Source organism: Onychostruthus taczanowskii, unplaced genomic scaffold, assembly GCF_017590055.1.
Source record: "Onychostruthus taczanowskii isolate IOZ18803 unplaced genomic scaffold, ASM1759005v1 scaffold12, whole genome shotgun sequence".
Taxonomy (NCBI): Eukaryota; Metazoa; Chordata; class Aves; order Passeriformes; family Passeridae; genus Onychostruthus; species Onychostruthus taczanowskii.
Window position 1 is genome coordinate 5040955 of NW_024498351.1, and position 21998 is coordinate 5062952.

The following is a 21998-nucleotide window of genomic DNA, read 5'->3' on the forward strand; positions in this document are numbered from 1 at the left end:
ATTCTTTAAAGCTATGCAATGCGCAGCTGTGCTATAGCCATAGGGGCTAGCCACATTTTGAAATGCCTGCTGTTGTTTTGGGGATATGTCTCTGAATTTTGGATGTTTTTTGTTTCTTGATTTTGTGAAGGAGAGAGAGAAGCATCTGGCATCTCTCACCTACTTCTGGTTGTAGAAGACCTATTAGCATTATTACCTGTATCTGCAATATGTCTGTGAATATGTATGTCTGAACCTTATGCTTGAGCAGATTTTCCTTTGGCTGTTTGCTTGTAGAGAATGACAACTGTTGAGCAGTTTCTTGAGGTTTCCCTTCAGACCTGCCTCGTATATGAAGTAGATGAATGAGATTGCACTTATTTAGCAGTGTCAATTCCCAGCTACTTTGCTTTACAGCAGTGTGTGTATATGCTCCCTCTTTACTTTGCCTTTTTCTGGGAAAGCAGGAGGGTGGCTCTGTGAAAGAGGTACAGGGCTGGGAAAAGAAATTCTTCTATTTTCAAATTCAGTGAGATTTCAAACAAATTGTTGCAACTATCTGTATAAGTTTTGTTTTCTAGCAAAGGGGGTTTTGACATTTTTAGTCAATCCACTAATACTACAAGGCCCCAGCACTGAGCTTGGAAACTTACCTCATTATTTAGCCCAGCACAAAATGATGCTCAGCCCTGTCACCAGTCTAAGCAAGGCTAAGGTTTGGCTGTATGAATGTTCACTGATAAAGTAAAAGCCTCAGCTGTGAACTTATAGGGCAATGTCTTCTTCTTATGAGGGAGGTTGGCATCTTGCTCCTTGCAGTTAAACATTTTGAAATATATTAAATATAGATATATTTTAATATACTAAGATTTGTTTTTTTTTTTTTTTAATTTCATAAGGAGGGGACAAATTCTGACTACTTTGCTCTATTTTTTGGGAACTATTTTAGGAACATTTGCACTGTAATGCATTTTTGAGCTTGAGTCACTGGTAATATCATGCTGTTGGTTTGAATGTGGTGAGAAGAGGTAATATATCTGTTACTTCCTTGACACTCATCAGTTCACTGGTAATATCATGCTGTTGGCTTTGAATGTGGTGAGAAGAGGTAATATACCTGTTACTTCCTTGACACTCATCAGTTACTTTACTCTTTTGTTCATGCTGAAATTGGAGGTGATAGAAATGCACAGCTATGTGTTACTTTTTCGGTTAGATTTGCATAAATCAAAAAAGGGTTTGACTTACTGTGATGGCATTAACAAGTACAGCTTTATACCCATCTGTGGCTACCAAATCAGGACTGCTTTTAAAAGTTATTCCCTTCTCTAAATTGGCACTTCATTATGGGGGACGCTGTTCAGTATTTGCAAACATATTCCTTTGGAGGGGGGATCTTATGCACTGCAGTATTTATGCAATGGCTGGGAGCTTGAGCACAAAATATCTTCCAGCCAGGCATCCATAAATCAAGCTGTGCTTTTGAAGGTATAAGTCTGGATATCCCAAATTGTGAGTTACTATATTTTGATTTCAGCTCAAATGCAGTCATAATTATTGGATGCCCTTTAGCCTACAGATGAAATGATTGTAAAGAAGAGGATGGGCTTCACTATATAGAGAGAAGCTTTTTCCTGACTCAGGTTTTATTTTGCTCGTATTTCACTGAAAAAACCTTTTCACTGAAAAACCATTGCACAGAAATACTTCCAGAATTGTTACAAGCCACAGACTAGCATGCCATAAATAATATTTTTAACTGCGACCCCCGATCAGGAAGGAGGAGATGAGGCTTTCAGACAGCTGGAAGAAGTCTCCAGGCCCTACTTCTCATGGCAGGCTTTGGACACCCCAACATCTGCTGAAACAACAGTGCAGCTGAGCACACAAGCAGCACAGGAAGTTTCTGGAGCTCATTTGTGCTGATGTCCTGATGCAGGTGATGGAGCAGGGAATGAGGAGAAATGCTCTGTAGCACTGTCTGAGGCGGCACAGGCCAGGGACAGCTGTGGCTGTGGTGACTATGAGATGGTAGGTCCTGAGATGAGGAAGCAAGGCAAATAACAGGACCATAGGCCTAGACTTCAGGAGAGAAAACTTGGGCTTATTCAGGGTCTTGTTTGGAAAAATCCCGCAGGATATGAACCCAGAGAGATGAGGTGTCTGGGAGATCTGGTAGCTTTTTTGCAGGATCATATTCTCAGAGCTCAAGAGCAGTCCATCAATGTGAGCAGGAAAACCAAGCAAAGGCAGCTCAGTTTCCTGCTAAGATACCTGCACTGGAGAACAAGTTGCTTTTAACTAAATTCAAACACAACAGGCAGCATGCATGAGGTAAAAACAGGGACAGGTAACTCAGGAGGCACATAGAGATGATGTCCAAGCATGCAGGGATGGGGTTAGGAAAAGATCCAAAGCCTACTTGGAGTTGAATCTGACAAAGGACATGAAAGGAAGGGCTATTACAAGTAGATGGCAGTAAATGGGAGACAAGGAAAAATGTGGCTTTGCTTCTCAATGGGCAGAGGACTTGCTAACAAAGGACACAGAAATACCTGAGGTTTTCAATGCCTTCTGCATCCAGGTCTTCTCCTGGGCCAATTCTGTTTAGCCTCTTCATTGATGACCTGGTCACTGATACAGAGTGAACCCTCATCAAGTTTGAAATGAAATGTATCGTCATGTCAGGTGACCCAAAACTCAGGAGTGAGAGAGACCAGATGGTTGTGCTGTCATTCAAAGAGACCTCGATAAGCTGGAGAAATGGGCCATGAAAGTCACATGATGTTAATGAATGCAAAATGCAAAGTCCTGCACTCGAGGACAAACAAGCCGGGGCACCAGTGCATAACGGGGATTGACCATCTGGAAGGTACCTTGGGACCTTGGGCTCCTGGCAAACACCAAGCTGACTGTGATCCAGAAGTGCACTGCTGTGGCAAGGAAGGTGAACAAGTAAGTACCTTGGGCTGTTAGGAGAGAAGTGGCCAGCAGCTGGAGGGAGGTGATCCTGTCCCTCTACTCAGTACCAGTGAGGCCTGAAGTGCTGTGTCCAATTTTGGGCTCCCCAATAAAAACAAGATGTGGATTTACCTGAGAAAGCCCCCCTGAGAGTGCCACAAAGATGATAAAAGGATTGGAGCATCCCTCCTATGAGGAAGAGCTGAGAGAACTGGGACTGTTCAGCCTGGAGAAGAGAAGGTTTGGGAGGATCTCAGCAATATTTATAAACACGTGGAGGGAGAGTAAAAAGAGGATGGAGTCAGGCTCTTTCCAGTGGTGCTCAATGACAGAACTGCAAGCAATGGACACAAATGGAAACACAGGAGGTGCTGTCTAAACAGAACTTTTTCAGTGGGAGGGTGGTCAAGCATTGTCAGTTTGCTCAGAGAGGTTGTAGAGTCTCCATTTTTTGATATATTAAAATCCTGACTGGATATGGTCCTGGGCAACTGATTTTATCCCTGTTGGATCAGTGGGGTTGGACCAGGTCCAATCCAGAGGTCTCTTCCAACCTCAAGCATTCTAAGAGTCAGTGCATTTTCAAATTTCAAACAAGGAATATGGCAGTGTGGGACAGATGGAGCCAGCAGTACCTCTGCTGGAGAAACTGGTGGTAAGGAATCTAGAGCCACCATTCTGGAGCAGTGTAATTGACTGTGGATTTTGAGGTTTGGAACACCATGAGTGCACGGGCTCATATTCTGGGAGCACATAAAACATAGCACTAAGCATCCCTTGGTAAAAATAATACAATCAAGCTAAAAGTCTGCCTTTCTCATCATAACAGCATGATGAAACATGAAATGTTCTTTTCCTTGGAATTCCAATTTTCTGTGATTTACTTTGCCAGACTGTAATCAGAAATAGATGCTCCATCAGAGTCTGACACAAGAGATCTGTGAGCTGTAGTCCAAGAGGAATTCTAAGATCTCAGAATAGAAAAAATGGTGTAAGTAATATACTTTATTCAAGACAAAGAGGAGTTGCAAGTACTTCAAATTATGGGTTAGAGGGGAAAGTGAAAAGGTGATTTCTAGAAGGTAACCAATGTCAGAGCTGTTATTTGACTGTACTGGCCATTTAAAACAGAAAATTAGTGTTGTCTCTTGTTAGGTTTTTCAATTTTGCCCGATTGGTATGTAAGATAATGAATAACAAAATTACATTAAAATGAAAGGTTTTCATTTTTTTGCTAATAGGCCTGAGAGGAGAACATGACAGAAAATACTGGGAGGGTACAGTAGTTTCAGAAATTAGATTCCTCTCACAAAAATTTTACTTTTAAAGTATGGAAAAAGATTGCAGCTTCATCTGCTTTGAGAATGAAATATATAGGGCTTCAGAGGAGATGAAGCCTTCTCATTGTGCTAAATGCAGTCCTTACCCTGACAAATCTTCAGGCCATTTGTTTATACTGCGTGCTCCAGCCAAATCCCCCAGCTCCCTTGGGTAATGGCACCCTTTGGATACAATCTGCCATTCTTTAAGTGCTTTGCTGCAAGGAGCCCTTTTTTATTACACTGAATTGCTCGAGCTTTGCTGGAAATCCTAGGTTTTGTCTGTGTGCATATGCATGGATATACTTGCAGTGATTGCTGCGTTTAACTGTTCCCCTGTGCGAGTGGATGTGAAGTGTGTACTGCGTTCTGTGTGCTTACACACACGCACGGGTTCTGTGGGTGTGTGTGCATTCTGGCTGTGTGTGCAGGCATGTGCGAGCACACACACACACACGTAGAGGAAAGGTTGGATTCAGAAACTCGCTGTTTTCTTGCAAAAGAAAAGGTTGTTTTCTTGCTGTTTTACACAGCTGCAAGGCATGCATTCTCCCATTACAATGCATGTTCAGAAGTGTTTCTCTTCTATTTTGCTGGGGTAAAGGGGAAATTTTTATTGCAGAGATCTATTCCTGAGCAGTGTAACCTGCTTTCCTACCAAGTGTCCTACATCCCCTGCTGTAATCCCAGGTTGTAGATGGCACACCATCTCTAGTCTCCCCTGCTTTCTGGGGAGACTAGAGATGGTGTGCCATCTACAACCAGAAAGTTGTAAACCAGAAAGTTTCCATTGCCCAGAAAGTGTGGATGTTTTGGCAACTGCTGTTAGCTGTAGGAGCACTGCTTTAGTTTTCTGTCCCCTGCTTAGCTGGCAATCTTCACACAGAAATGTAGTCAGTCTCTTGGCTGCTACCCTTCTGTCAAATGTTAACACCATTGGCCAGTAGGGAAAAACAGAATAGGGAGTGGAACTGGAGACACTTTCTCTAGCATTATATAAGCCCCACCTCTTTCAGAAATCAGGGTTACATCTAGGGATTTGAGGTAGGAAGGTCAAGGGGCAGGCAGTGTGCTGGCACAGAAGGCATCACTACTGTATGAAATATAGAAACAATAATCACATTACTGTTTGCTCTTCTTATTTATTTCCTTTTTTTTTCTTTTAAGATTTGTTTGCTTGTCCTAGCAATGAATCAAAGAAAATCAGAAGGTTAAATAAGTGACATATGTTTTTTCTTCTGTAATTCATCAGCTTTTCCATTGCAAGAATGTCCCAGACTTTTGAAATCCATCTGTTAGGTTACAATAAACCTGAGTTTCAGCCTCCTGTTGTCATAACAATTCTCTCTGCAGGAGCAATAGGAGCTGGAGTGATTGATGAGATCTCAACTTACTATCCTCTTTCAGCCCAGGAAGAACATAGTGCTGGGATAATTGACCCATTGTTTCAGCTCAACATGTAGGCAGTCTAGCAGATAAAAGGCACTTTGCATCTTCCAGCAGTGCTTCTCTGGTGGAGCTGTGCTAACTTGAAGCTAGGTTTATACAGGAATTCAAAATCAGGCTGCTTTATTTAACTGACACAAAAGAAGGGGAGAAGTTGCTATAGGCAATCATAACCTCTCAAGTTTGGAAGTGATATCTTGGGTAGTTTCTGTGGAACAAGGGAGGAGTCCCTACTGGACAGGGACTCTTTATCCTGAGGTTTAATACAGAAATCTTTTTGACTGTAGTTGTGCAAGGCAAATGGGAACAGATATACTCAAGAACATATTTTATTCCAATAGCAACAGTCACATCAGAGAAGAAGTGGCTGAAACATTGTGTTCTGTTTTGACCTGTGTAACAGGAGATAATGAAGAGGATGGAAGTCTCAGGTCCCTCTCTTGCTTATTAATTTCTTCATTTTCTTTTGGGATGGCTTCCTTTTTCTCCAGCCTTTCACCTTAGCCTTCTTGGTTGTTATATGCAGAGTGTATTAACTAACTCTTTTTATACGAAGATGAACTGTCAAGCCTTCATTAAGAATATCAGCTGCTCTATTCCTGGACATTCCTCCACAAAAAACAGCTAATAAATTCCTATCACTGAAAAGGGGCATTAAAATGCTGTGTAGAAGTCTATGAGAGATTTGATTTTGATCCCTTAAAATTGCTTGGTGATACAAAGGCTTATAGGGTCATCATATGATCTGGTCTGGAAGGTAACTGTCATGAGAGAGTTTTGGCTCCTGAATTCCCATATGTCATTTGAGGTGGGTGTTCTACACCTCACCAGCTGGCATCACAAAGAGGTAATGGCAAGCAAAGCCTATCCGTAAGATGCCATTTCCCCCAGTCTGTTCTCTGATAAGATGCCACTAGCTATTACTCTACCATGCCCTAGGGGATCTAAAATAAAGGACTTTTGACCTAATCTCAAATTCTGTGCTTCATTCCAAGGAGAAGTGGCCCTTCTGTGTGTCCAGTTGTACTGGACATCCAAACTGGCGTTAGAGCTTCACGATAAAGGTATTAAGCTTTTCCAGAACTATTCAGCATAGATCACGTAGCTCTGCAGACATTTTGGTAGAAGCCAAAGGAGTTACCTGTATTGATTTACTCATGGGGCTTGGAGAGGGCTGTGGGAGTTGGAATGAACCTTTGCTCAGTAATTTCTTGGCCTCTGTAGGGGATTGTATCTGCCTGAAGGGAGAGGGAAATCCAGGGTTTTAAGGAAGATCACAATCTGACTTCTCTTTGATCTGTGAAAGTAATACACTTCTTATGCAGAGCGCCTCTGTCTGAGGGGTTTTCACTTCCTGTGAAGATGTCTGAAGTGTTTTCTTTGTGGTACATCTTGTGCAAGGCTCTGTTGATGAATTAAGTAATGTTCAAATTATGTGACAATTTGTGCAATTATCTCTCAGAGCTAAGGGGAAGGCCAACATGCCCATCTTTGATCAATTGCACATGGTTTCATTTTCCATTCTTCTGCACATGCAAAATTGGATGTTTTTTAAATTGCACTTGTGTGGAGGTTACTGTATGCACCATGCAAGCTTTTTGATACATGAGTCTACTACATGGTCCGGTGTGAGCTGTGAATCACTGATAACTTCTGCAATTTTTGGTACAGAGACTAAGTGCCAGGCCTTTAGAAGCATGATATAGCAGCATGACTTTCAGTTTTATTTTCCATAGTGTACTAGTAGAAGATTCTTCTAAATACTGGAGATTACATCTTTGGCTAGCAGAAATTCTTGAAGCCGATTTCCCTTTGCAAACCACACTCTGGTGATTCAGACTGAAGAATGCTTTAAGCCTTTTGTCTGTAAGGTACATGTCTTATGTAGGCTTCTGTTTTAATTTACTGCACTTGTAAGCAGGTTTTTCAAGCTAGTCACAGTGGTCTCTTATATAAATCACAAGAAATAGTCCACCCTCAATACCCTTTCCAGTCCTAGTCAATGAGTCAAGGCTTGTCAAAGACCATTTTAAAATCTTGAATAAATCTGACATTATGTTGAGACAGCTGTTAAATATATTTATTTCCCTCCCCCCAGGTTTGCTTTCCCTCACTATGAACAATGCAATTGTAGTGCTATTTTTAGCCCAACTTTTCATTTCAGTCATATGTATTTCTACCTTCCATGCACACTTAATTTATTCTAACATGAGAAATACTGGGAAAGTCGCTAACCCCCACAAAAAGTTTTTACAAGCTGAACTGGAGGCTAGCTGTTGCTCATATACAGTCCAGATGCCCAAGCCCACCATTAAAGGAGTAAAATCAGATTTCAGGGTGCAGTCTGACTCTTACCTGAAAAAAAATATATGTCTTCCATGAAAAAAAAAGTCTCTTCAAAACAAAAACTTCAGCAGAAGTACCTAAAATAACCTTTTGTCTGAGGGCAGTGTGGAAGGGAGACTGACGTCTGTTGATCTTTCTACTTGTTTAATAGGATTTTACCTAGCAGGAGAGAGTAAGGGTATTGTGGTTTTTTTGGTGTGTTTGTTTTTACTGAGAAGCCTGATATGAAAACCAGAAGTCTGCTCCTGTTTGTCACCCAGTCTTTCTGAAGTTGTTGGTGCTCCTCAGTCATAAGTGGATCACTCTTAGGTTGGCCACCATCTTCTTCCCTTTTCCAAGTGCCCCTTTCTACTCCTGGTTTTCCTTCATAGGCTGGCCTGGAGGTGAGAATTTGAAACTGGCATTGTGTGAGATCGTTGCAGTCTACCAGGGGCTTTTTCCCAGCTCCCAAACGCTTGTATTCTTCAAGAGTGATCAGGAAAAGTGCACTTCTGCATGAGCTCAGGTAGCTGGGCAAAGACTTGTGTTCCCCAGTGATGTGCTGGGGACCAGAGCATCACTAATGGTGACTGTTAGTGAGTCAGGAATGGGGCAAATGAGGTGGATACCAGTAACCCATTTGTGATGGTCGTTAAGTGTATGGTATGGTCTGCTTTCAGCTTCTGAGTTAAGGAATAACATCACTAGCTTGGAAAAAAAAAAATGGAGCACTGTAACTCCTCTATTGTTGCCTTTCCAAAGGGGATTAAATGAGACAATAACTAATAAATAATATAGAGAGTTTATGGGTCTGTCTTCAATCGGAGTTTAAACAAAGAGGTCTGGGCTTTTTAAGTGCCTTCTCAAATGTGCAGCTTTCTGGAAATACTTCTTGCCAGAACATCCCTGGCATCTCAATAGAGGCAATACTTCCTCCCTGAGCAGTGGTGGCCGAGGCAGGACAAGTGAGGGAAATGACGGGGTGCTGGTGACAAACTGGTGCCACTGCGCCGTCCCCGTCACGGCTGTGTGTGTGGCCAGCACCGTGTGTGTGCTCAGCACTGCACGTGGGTGTGGTGTGACCCAGTGCCACGTTCCTGGGACACCTGTGCCCTGAGCTGCTGCAGCCAGTCCCCCTGGCTGGAGGGCAGCCCCCCACCCCAGCAGCAGTGGCACCACTGGGGTGCTGGCTGGCTCCCGCATGGAGTGAAGAAACCGGGAGCGTGTCAGGCACACTTGACTACTGGTCACTGGAGAGAATTAACCAAGGCTGTATATAAAAATTGGGTTTTATGTCTACTCTGGGCATTGAGGGGGGTTCTTTTTTTCCTGTAGACCAGAGAGGGGAGCTCACCTGCTTTTTATTCATTGCCACCCTGCTCTCTGCACCAAAGTGCATGCTTTCTGTAAGCCATTAGGAAGGGTGGAAGACTTAGGCGTTATTCATGTTGTGTCTATGGCCCTTGCAATTATAAACTTCCTGAGATCAGAGGGGAATAAATCCTTGCCAATTAGAAGGTCTTTTAATGTCAAGTTGTGACTAATAAACATCTGAGCTGCAGATGTGGTACTGTAAGTGTACCTGTTGCCTCAAACTTTTCTAGCATTAATTACTCTGGTGATTGCAGGTCATGGTTATGCACCTTAGCTATTTTTGAGAATGAAATAATGCATTTTCTCTTTGTTCCTCGTCCATTTGTGCAACGCAGAGATGTCAGCCCAGTTAAAAAATCAAATTTCTATTTCACCCATAATTTTAAGCTGTGTTTACAACAGCAAAACAATGCTATTTGCATGCTGTATGCTTCTAAAGGTGTGTTTCCACAGTCACCATCACCATAATTCAACATCTTTGACTAAGAAAAACCTTGCCATCTGGTAAAAATGAAAAATAGAGTCTCAGTAATACACACATACACAGCTTATACAGAACTCAGGTGGGTTTGGATGCCAGCAGGTATCAAGGTCAGGCATCAGTGCTCCTTTGGTGAAGTTAAAACTCATTATTCCTATGTCTAGAAACAGTTTTGAACATAATTGGAAACTCTGAATCCTAACTCTGAAATCTGAGACTGTCTGGCATCAGCACAGATTTTAATGACTTGACATGTCTTTGTTCACCCCAGTATCCCAGGGCAAAACACCCCCTTATGAGGCGCTTTTACTCCAAATTCATATCTTAGTTTCATGGCTGTGTTAATGACAGAAGTAGTTGATTAGTAATGGCCATCCCCTTTCTGTTTCCCCTGGCCTTGTTTCTCTCTTGAATAGAGTTTACAACTTTTTTTTTTTTTCTTTTTTTTTTTTTTCCTTGGCTTTGCAGTAGTACTGAATCAAACATTACCCATAATCTTTTGTCCTAAGCATTTCAAATGCCTTTCATGAAGCCAGGACCTCCATGCTGTGAAACACTGACCCCACTGTGATTCCATTTGGAGTGTGGTTTCATCTCTAACAGCTTCTTGCTCTGTGTTTCCCCACTGCACAGTTGTGTGTGTGTGTTGGGAGGTGAGAGGGGGGACAGGGACCATTGCTTGAAATCTTGTCTTTTCTCACTCCTAGTTTTCTCCTCATCACCCCACTCCAACTTCTTAATTGTAAAATTACCCAAAGAAAGCCAGCACAGTATAATGGTGCCTATGAATGAAACCTCACCTTTTATTAATAAGTACCTCTCTTACTATGCTAATGTCTGGAAAGTATTCTGCAGATAGGTCACAAATTGCTTTAGAATATTTTCTTTGTGTCATTTTGCTCTCTGCCCTGGATCAGCAAGAATATGGTTCAAATATTAATTTTATGGTGTGTCTCTCAAGAGTGGAGTATAATGTTCAATTGTGCATTCCATCTGCAAGGCACTGGATGCACAATCCTGCACTAAATAAAAAACCCAACATGTTTTAAAGAAACAGAAAGAAAGGATATGGCACATAAAAACAATGGAAGAAGAGCCTTCCATTATGCTTGCCTTTGTGTAAAATCAGAGGGAGTTGTGTAAACCAGACAGAAGTCAAATGTCTTAAAGCCAGGGTTTGTACATGACTTAGATTATGTCATGCTATTAAAACCTTTCTGCAAGATACAAGTTTAGAAGTTGAATGGTGCCTCAGATAAATATACTGGAGACCTTATGATGCACACATTTCACACACTCATTCCACACACCCATACACGTGTAGGTGTTCTGCTTTGCTCAGTAAGTCCCTTAAAGCTCTGGGAATGCTTCTGGGAAGCATCCTGTCACTGTGGGCTGTGGGAAGAAGTGCTCTAGTGCTTGCAATGGCATTCTCTCCTCCTTGGGGTTTTCCCTACAGCAAGAAACAAGGCTATCGCTTCTGTCCCTACAGCCTGAACAAGACTATGGCTTCTTTCACTGTCTAGAGACTTAAAAATATAATTATCTTGAATCCTTGTCCCCTTACTCAAGGTTGGTGATTCAGGGTGATATTTGCTTTGGAGTCAAATGGCTTTGTGTCCTTCAGCACAGTGTAAATCTCCCTGATGGTGCTGCCCAAATTCTATGTGTCCTCTCAGGAACATCTCCATTTTTCTCACGGTGCTTTTTCATGTGAACTGTGAGATCTTGGTGGCTGTGGAACTTCCCACTCAGGAGCAGCTGGAACCAGGCTTAGGATGTGCATTTAGGTAATGAGGGGACCTAGAGAAAGCCCAGTGTTGAACAGCAGGGCTCTGAAGCACCCCTGATTGAGGCAAAGGCTAATGCAGGGTATCAGGCTGAAATTCAGCAGCCAAGGATGTCTTCAAAGCATAGAAAGAGATGGCTACTCTTCAGTGCAGATGCTTTGAATGTCACTGAGAACGGGGCACGTTCTGGAGAGGGAGAAACCTGGTAGAGCCTGTTCTCCCGTGGGACAGCAGCCCAAGTGCTTCTCTGCGTGGGCGCTCAACCATTCAGGTTTACTAGAAGGAGTATTTCAAGTATTCCTCCCCAGAGTGTCTGCTTTTTTCAGGAAAGCGCACAGCTTCTTTCCTTGGCACCTCCCCAAGTGCTCTTGGCAAAGCTGTCAAATGTGTCATTGTAATGGGAGGCCTCTTTGCCGCAGTTTGAGCAGCGAGAGCTGGCTGGGAAGTGCGGGGCCGGTCTGAGGAGGACTGGTTGCAGAGAGCTCTCAGCGGAAATCCTTTGACTCTGGAACTTGTTTGCTCTGGCAAACTCCCTATGCCTGTCTGGACATAAAGAGGGTTCAAGACACATGGCTTTTGTTTGGTTTTCCTGGAGGGAAGGCTTTGCTTTTCATTTGGCTGAATTTCTGGGTGGTAGAGAAAGAGGGAGAGGGAAAGAGTGCTTCAGGCTGTATTGATCTGTGTCTTGTGTGAGGGTGATACTGATGCTTTTCAGTGACCTTTTGCTTTCTGAATCAGATATAAGCACCACAGGGGCAGGTTCTTCATGTGCCTTTGGCAATGAAATAGAGGTTAAAGTATACGAGGGAAGGTTTCTCTCGTTTCTTTGCTGCAGGTGGAGATCAGATGGATGCTCTCACTCTGTAGCTCCCAGCAGCCTCTAGCTCTTTTTCTGCCAACTCTGGGTCTTCTGTCACAACCTCACATGGCCCTGACCTACCTGAAGAGCTCTGAAGAGGTTAGGAAAATGAATTCATTAGAAGGGGTGGTGTGCAGAAGACCACAAGTACTCCATGAGGAAGAATTACCTGAGTGCAGGGAAAATCACTGCAAGAAGACAACACAGTCTCTAATGTATTGTTTAAAAAGTGGCTGTGGGGAGGAAAGCTTTGACTTTGCCTTCTAGAAAGATTGATTATTTATTTGTGAAATATAATCACATGAGGCAGTGCTTGTAATTGTAGACTTGTTCTGAGAAGATAAGACACAACATCTTGTTAATCCATAGATTCTGGAGAGACTCTAGTTTTTAAAAATGCTTTGAAACCATGCCATGCATTGAATGAAAAGGCACACAAACTGAAACACAATTTAGCAGCAAGTCTGATCATTTTGTCTCCCCAAATCCAATCTGCCAGATCCTAGATCATTGCAGTATGCATTAGAGGCCATGTGGCAGGGAAAACTATCAACTTGAAGAGCATAGTAAAGTGATGTTGCACAGCCCCTACTAGCCAGGGATGTTGCTGAAAAACAAATCGTCAAGAAGTGTGTTTTCAGGAGCAGCGTGTGAAAGGCTGAAGGTTTGCTATTCTGAGAAGGCTGCAAATGTACAGCTTGTAAACACAGACATGAAACAGGAGTCCTGGAATTTCAGATTTATTTTCCCCCAAACCATTTTTAGACTGTGAAAAGAACTTCAAGAAAGCATCAGCCTTGAGCAGTGAACACCTAGAACTGGATTGATAACCCTCTGAAGGCACAAGCTGGGGGATTTTTTCCCAGATTTTTTTTTTTCACTATGGGCAATGCTCCTCCAAATTCTCAGAAGTCAGATATCAGCATGCAGTAATTGCGCCTTCCTCCTTGTAATAGCTAGTGTGATTTCTAACAAGTTTCACAAGGTGCTTTAAGCACACCCCTGTTTCCCTGAGCTACACTGTGGTTTTGGCAGAAATTTGTAAGTTAGATCACAGCCTCTGCTGAACCACTGGGTGCTCCCAGTGTGCTGCCACTTCATCAGATAGTACAGAAAAGTAGGAAGAGATTAAATTACACCAGGGAAAGATGTAAAAGTGCGCCATGTGTCCTGTGAAACCAGTCTAGGGAAAAAACAAACCTCAGCAGTGCAAAGGAAAGTCAAGTCTTTAAAAGGGGTTGCCCATTGGGAAGTACAATGTCTATAATAAATCTTCAAATGTATGTTTAGCACAATGCTTCTCACAGAAATGAATATGTGGGAACTAGGCCACATTTTCAAATAAGCTGTAGTTTTCTTAGCTATCTCCCCACAAATACATGTCTGGAAAGTGCATTAGCTGTCTCCCTGCCTTTCTTTTTATCATAATTCTTTGCAGGTCAATGTCTCTTGGAAGGGCTGAGATTCCTGGTTTGTGCACATGCAAGCATGGAATGAGATGCAGGTGCTGCAGAGCAGCATCTCCCTGCTGAGCAACAGGAGTTGGTCTGTTTGCTCAAGCCTTATCTCCCAGAGTAATTTCTGATTGAGATCTTTACAGGGCAAGGGGGATAACCTGTGTCGTGCTTCAGTATCCTGGCTCAATTCAAGTTTAAGGAATTCCACTCTGACTTTTTTGCAAGGTCATCCTGCAGGGGCATATTCCTTTCCAGGAGAATATTATTTACTTCAAATGCAAAATTCATGACTCATGTGTTATTGCACCTGCAGTGTTTCAGCCTATTGGAAGAAGAATATTTTCTGTGCATGAAGTCAACCAGAGCAACGCAAATCTGCAAAGTAAGTGAGGGCTACTCCTTCCAACAGCAGCATCTTTGCAAAGAATCTTTTGTCTAAGAGCCTCACAAAGTTCAGCCAGGGGAAGTGCAAATACCTGCACCTGGGGAAAGCCCCTGGGAACTGGTACATGTTGTGGGATACCCAGGTGGAAAGCAGCTGGGGGAGTTGTCAGTGTGTGCTTGTGGCAAAGACAACGAAATGTACCCAGTCTGCATTCGGAGAGGTATTGCCAGCAGGTCAAGGGGGGATCCTTCTCCTCTACTCAACACTGCTTGCGCCTCACCATGAGTTCTGTGTCCAGCTTTGGGGTCCCTGGTACAAAAAAGTCATGGATACACTAAAGAGAGTCCAGCAAAGGATCATGAAGATGATGAAAGGACTGGAACTCTCCTGTGAGAAATGGCTTAAAGAGCTGCTGCCACTGTTCAGCCTGGAGAAGAGTTTTGGAGAGGATCTCATCAATACTTGAGGGAAAGTCCATGGAACACAGACAGGCTTTCTCCGGTGGTGTCCAGTGACAGGACCAGAGGCAAGGGTCACAAACTGAAACACTGGAGGTCCTGTATGAACATAAAAATAAATTCTTCTATTGTGAGAATGAACAAGCACTGGCAGAGTTTGCCCAAAGGGACTGTGAAGTCTCCATCCTCAGAGGTATACTCAAAACATACTGGACAGGGCCATGGGCAACCAGCTCTAGGTAGCCCTAGGTTGGACAAGGTGACCTCCAGAGGTCTCTTCCAGTGGCAACCATTCTGTGATCCAGGACAACTCCTACTTTTAAAACAATACTTTCCTGAAATGCTTTGAAACAAAGCCATGTGAAGAATGGAGACCCAGCTAGGAGAGAAATTTGACATCACATCTTTTTTTGTCCCTCTGTTTTCACTCCCCAACTGAGATTTGCCAGATATGCTGTTCAGTCTTGACTTTATGATCTTCGGTAGCGTCAGAACCGAAAGCAGATGCCACATAAATAATTGTGGAGTTTGGCTGGCTTTTCCCTGGTACTCAGCATGAGACAGGTTGTAATGCTCTCTTCAGTCTTTGATAGAAAATTATGAGTGTTGCAGTCTGTCTGTTCTCTTTGCATTCATCTCATGTGCCTGAGTCTGAGCTTGCCTGATGTCTTATTCAGTAGCCAAATTTTTAATTCATACTGTGCAAAGCAGACAGATGTGTTTAGTCTGTGGTGGCCTTTTTACTGTCAAGAGTCCACCTGGACTGTGAGTAGGTCCTGATTGTTGTATATATTGACAGTCTGATCTTGAGAGTTATCTTAGAGGATTTGTTAGGATGTTCTAGACAGAGATAATACATCTTGGGATCTGCAGGGTACAAATAAGAAGGCAGTCCCCAGCCTCCTGCTTTAGGAATAGAGGTCTCTTTCAGCGTCCTTGGGTGGGGTGAAGGGGGTTTTAGACTACAATCTGCATACCAGCTAAGCAAGGAAAATAGCTTCCTTCCTTCCTAACTTGGACACAGTAAAGGCAAATGCATTCTGGTGACATGATTTTTCCCTGAAGCAAAATGCTTTCAGAGCTTCACTGGCCATATGGAGCTCTGCACATGCAGTTTTCCATGAATATTGCATTAATCCATATTCCAAGTTATGAATTGCAATCAATCCATTCTTGTGCTAACCAAGCTACAGCTGCTCCCAGCTGAAAAGTCTTTTGAACTCTGCCAGACAAAATATTCCAAGTCTCGTTCCAAGGTGCAATAATTGTCATTGTGGTTCTCAGGCTTTCATACATATTTAATTTAGAGTACATATAGAAATGTGCATTCTGCTTATACTGAAGCTGGTGCCAGTGCTTACAGTGATGTGGCCTGAAAACTAACGTAAGACCAAAATTGCTTCAATACTTGTAGAATGTTGATTTCAACTTCAGTACAATTAAGCTGCATTGGTGGTAAATAATTAAAAACCCAAAAAGTTAATGTGCTGCATGGTACTTTAAAGGAAAGTATCTGCTGCAGAGTTCCAGGGTGTATCTGGGCTTCTTCTGTATTTGTGATGCTCAGAGCTAGGAGACAGCTTTGCCCTCTTGCAAACACAGGAGCCATTTTTGAGTGGACATGTATGGTGACATGATAACTGGGATCCAAGTTTTCTGGTGGTTCCCATGTGGTCCAGTTCTGCCATAACTTGTTGCAAGGAAAGAACATCACTTCTGATGTGTAGACTCTGGTGGTCTCACAGGGGATCCAAAACACCTATTTTTATTTAGAGGTCTAGGGTTTTAATTTTTTTAAAAAAATATCTTAAAATTAGCGAATTACATTTAAACTCTCTAAATGAATAAACATTTTGATGATGTTATGTGGGAATTCTCTTCCATTTCATTGAATGTGGACAATATCATGTTATTTGTACTGAATCCTCTTTCATGTAGATGAGGACAGCAGGATTTATTCACTTTATCAGCTCAGGACTCTGATGTCGTGGTTTGACCAGCAAGTGAGTTTCTGGGAAAGTTGTGGTCAAACCAATCAGTGGCCAGATTTGAAAATCGGGACCTGGGGTGGCCACTGGGGACTTGGATACACGTCTGAGAACACACAGGGGTTAAAAGCAGACGATTCCCAGAGGGACTCTCTTTTTGAGTCCGGTCGGTCGGTGAGTTGATGTGACCTGCTCCCCTGCCCAGCTGCGTCTGGGGGAGGCCATGTGGCCTGAGGGGAGGGAGGCCGGAGCCCCTGCAAGGTGCAGGGGTGGAGGAGATCTGGGATGTTTTGGGCAGCCCCCGCTCTGGGGGAGAGTGATAGAGAGTCTGTGCTGGCTTGAAATTTGGTATCTCGTGCTGGCACCACGGCCAGGAGAAGAAAGAGGGGGGTAAGGTGACCAGCCGCCAGCAGACTGGGCTGAGCTTTTAACCCCTTTGGTGCTGAGACAATGGAAGCTGTAAAAACACTGATCCTCCCCAGACGAGAACTGAGAGGGGGCCGAGGATGGGCAAGAAGAAGAAGGTTTGAGTAGATGAAGAAATGTCAGCAAATGAGAAGTGCCCTAGATGGAGGAGATGATGGAGTAGCTTTTTGGCTGGACTTTTCTCTTAGATGGCCATGGGACGGAACCAATTTCTTCCTGTAATGCAGAGACTGCACCTTGGGGGAGGCAGTAGGTCAGGAGCCAGGAGTGACAAAGGCGTCATGAGAAGTAGAGGGAACAGAGACTGAGGGGGGGGGTGTGGTGGAGCTCTCTGCCTTCAGTGAAGGATCTTTGTTCCTGAGCCCCAGGCCCCAGGAGAGTGAATATGGGAGGGACAGGTGTCCCAATGGTGAGAGAAGGCCACTTCTTGGAACTGGGCAATGCATTCTTAAAAGGACCTAGGGAGCAGTTTGAATCCATGGACAGTGGTGAGAGCACTGGACATGGAAGGAAGATGGTCACCATGGCAGATTTCTCTTCGAGCAGCTGCCGTGTGTGACATGGAAGCACAGAAGTTCTACTGTGTTTCCTGGGGAGGCTCATGGTGCAGGAGGGAGGCTCCTCTCTCCTGGTGGACTGGGGGGAGCTTGTGGGGAGGATGGTATTGGACTGAGAATTGAGTGTTAGAGGGGTGGGGGGAGGAGGAGTGTTTTGGAGGTGTTCCATTGTGGATTGTTGTGTGTGTTTTTTTCTTTTTTTTTCCCCTTTTGTCTTTATGTTGTAGATTAATAAAGTGTTATTTTTTCTCTGCATTCCCAAGTTGGAGCCTGCTTTGTTCTGTTTCCGGGTTGCATCTCACAGTAACCATGTTGGAAATATACCTTTCATGGGGGCACTGGCACTGTGCCAGGGTCAATCCATGCCAGATATGCTCTCAGCTGAGTACGAAATCTTTCAATTTTTAGGCCACTTAGAATTGTTAGAGTGCAAATTGTTTAGCATCAGTTGGAAAAGAAATTCTTAGTACCTTGTGACTGGTTTTTGATGAACTTGTGCAGAAGATTGAAAAGTATTGAGCCTGATCATGTTTTGCCAGTAACACTTATTTCTCAGCTAGTGGGACTGTAAAGCAGTTTTATTCATTTTAGTATAACACAACGGGTTAAAAATGAGAAAATTGGGATTTTATAGGGATTCAAAACTCAGTATTCACTCTCCTCTTCCTCATTGCCTTTACATTTTCAGTGTATGTAGAATATTTGGTATATGTACATAGAGATATATAAAATCAACCGGATTTCATTAAAAAATTGCAAAACGGAAATGGCCCAATCAAACCTTTCCAGAGTAGTTTTCCTGAGAACTGCTATTCCCCACTGGAAATCAGGGGACCAATGCCAAGCAGCTCCCCTGGTCATACTGTAGCCCAGCTCCTGCTCATATGGAATGGGGATGGCAGTGGCACAGAGGTGCCAGCAGACTTGCATCAGGCAGAGGCTTGTGTCCTGAATTTCTGGTGGGTTTGAAGGCGCCTTGCATTTCAGATGATTCTGAAACTCTTAGAAGCATCTGAGGACAGTCCTGACAGTCAGATCTGAAATGCTTATTCAGCAAAATTCTGAGGAAAGGATAATTAGCTCCTGTCATTCCTACTCCATTTCTGCTCCTCACTTTCCTTTGGATGCTCCCAGGAAGAACAGTCCATTTGGTGTGAAATGCTGAGACAACAGGCATTTTATGTTTTATCATAAAATGACATTTCTAACCATGTATTTGTGATTAAGCCATTGTTTTTATTAGTCATAAGGGATAATTGCATCCAGAAATTCCCAAAGAAAAAGTTATACTTGGGAAACAATGTTTCACTGATGTTTCAATTATATGAGTAATTTTCTAGTATAGATCAGCAATAAACCTCCCTGAAGGCTCTATTAAACAAGAAGCAGGAAAATGGAGATGGGGTAGTTTCCAGACATGAGTGTGTCTAGTACTTCTGTGTCAGTTCATGCCCTCACTCTTTTTGTCTTTTAGGCAATGTCAAGCAGTTGGCAAAATCCCACATCACAGGTCTGTCACCTGATATGCAGTTATGCATGAGAAGGCTTTTTTTTCTGGAGAAAAGAGACTACTGGGGCTTGGGTCTATAAGTAATGAGTGCCTGATTCCCTCCCTGTTCAAGTCTGTTTCTGAATCTCCTTGCAATGGAATCAAAGATGTTCTGTCTTTCAGTTAGCTTTGCTTATTAATTGGGAGAATACATTATGGAATACAGGATACCAATACAAGACGGGAGTGCTTTTCCTAGGGTGGAGTCTGGGATGATGGACAGCAGGCAAGGTTCACCCTCCCATAACTGACACACCAATGCTCCTACAGACTCAGCCCCTTTTGAAATACCCTCTGAGGAAGAAAACGGGAGACAAGAAGTGCCTTAATCACTTGTCAGAAGTACCAAGCACTGGTTTACTGGTTTAATTCTTCTCTTAGCTGCATTGTCTTACAAGGCAAAGCCCTACCACAAATTTTCATTATCCTAAGACTGTTTTTATTAGTGATGGGTTATTTCACATAGTGACCTGTTTTATGGTATTCTGGCAAAGCAAACAATCCATTAGGAAGATTTTCTGATAGGGCTGTGGTAAAAAACAATATACTATTAAACATTTCCTAATGCACAGTGAGGCAGAAAAAAATGCTCCTGCATCCCCCATTCCCTGTGAAACCCAGCTCAACTTCTGCTTTCTGCTGTGCCATCTGTGCCTGCAGAGCCCTGCTCTCCTCCACAGGTTTAGAGAGTCCCTGCAGGAGCAGAGGCACTCCTCTGCAAAGACCTCTGTAAGAGTTTCTAAGGGGTGCGTTCAATAGCAAGCAAGAATTCCATGGATTAGTCTCTACTGTATCTCATGGTGGGGCAGACAATTATTAGTGGTGGCACAGAAGATGCCATAGCTGGATATTTATGCCAAGAGGTACAGCTGTGTGCCTTAATGCAGAGCTGGGAGGAGATGCTTGAGCTGCCAAGGATGCTGGAAACAGCACAGCTTGATGCATGTGGCATGGGCTGATATCTCCTTCTTTCTCACTGGAGAGGTTGTGGTGAGGGTTTGCTTCAGAATCTAAGTAAGGCAGCATGCTCTCTGCACATACTTGGTGAGGGAGCTTGGAAAGGTGTTGCTCCCACTCCCTCCTGTGATGCCCTCTGGAAAGAGCTTGGGTATCTAGCCTGCCCTCCAACAGCCATTGTTCTCATTTGAATGACCCCATCTGTGCCCTTGAATCTTCCCCTAATATCAAGGTCACAGCTGTATTTTCCTTTTTTTTTTCTTCTTTTATTTTAATTTTAAAAAAATTATTATTTTTTAAAAAACTTTCCCACTAGCAAGATTATGATCTGCCTGTCCTATTGCTTCACTCCAAGTCATCATCACAGCCAAGGGCAGTCTCTCCTCCTGCTCCTCCTAAAGACCTCTGCCACTGGCTGCCACCTTGAAGCACTGGTGGGCAAAGCCTGTTTCAACACACTCTGTGTGGAGTTGCTCAGGCTCTGCTTGTCCTGGGGCTGAGCTCATGCTTTGTTTTTTGGAGGAAGAGGGCAGCACACTTGAGCCAGGAGGCTCATGCATGCGGAAGGTCTCTCCTGCCCAGCAGGTCAAACATGCTCTTCTCCAAGCTATGTTCACCACCCCTCTCTCCTCCTTATTTTTATATTTTGTTTTTCTTCCTTATGCCTGCATTTGAGTTGCAAAAATCTGCTAGAAATCAAACTCTGGGCACTCCTGATTTAAACACAGGCACATTCTGATTAACTTCTAGCTCTGCTTACACTTCCCCTTCAGTTCCTCTCAAATTAGCCTCTAATTATCTCAGTTGTAATCACCCAGTGTGATAAAGTAATAAAGATTCTTTTTGATAGTACAATGTTTTCTCTCAAAGTTTGATAGTACAATGTTTTCATTCTCAATGAATGTTGTAGTTAATAAAGACAGAATGCCAAGCTGCTTATGGGAAACAGATTTTTACAGATGCTAAACAAATGCCCTGCATAGTTCATGTACAGATAATAAAAGAACAAAGTAACCATTCTAAGAAAAATGTATATCTTGATAAGAAAAACCCTATCTGTGTATTTATATTCCAAAACACTGCTTTTAAAGGTCCAGAACGTAATGTCATTGCTTGAGGCCAGAGTCGGGGACTCAAGATGCCTGTTCAGGTTTCTGCACCTCTGCGGCTCTTGGAGCTGGACTGCAGCTCAGGCCATGAAGCTCTTCTGCCATGCACTGCTGAGGGAGCAGCTTAGCTTCTCCCATGCCTTGTCCCATATGATATCCAGACATGATGTTTTTCTCTGGGACCCTCAGTCGAGGAGGTGTTTTTAAGCATGCCCTGTGTGTTTTAAGCATACTGTGTGTTCACAGGAGCATTTTGCTTTCAGAAGGGAAACCAATGTGCCTCAAAACTGAACTAAGCTGTAGCCACAGGGGAAAGGGTATGCTGGGGCACAGTATGGGGAGTGTGACTTGCAGCACCCTTCTCCTGGAACTGTGTCATGTCACATAAAATAAATCCCGTTGCAGGCGGATGGAGTTACAAGTGTGTGTGACTCAGTACTGAGTGTCTAGGGCATTCAGCTGGGAAAACATGGATACGTGTGGGGAGACAGTTCTGGGTTGCAGTCCACGCATGAAGAATGGCTTTTGCACTTTGTGTTAAGCCAGCCGTGTGTTAGGACACCTAGGCAGAACCCAGA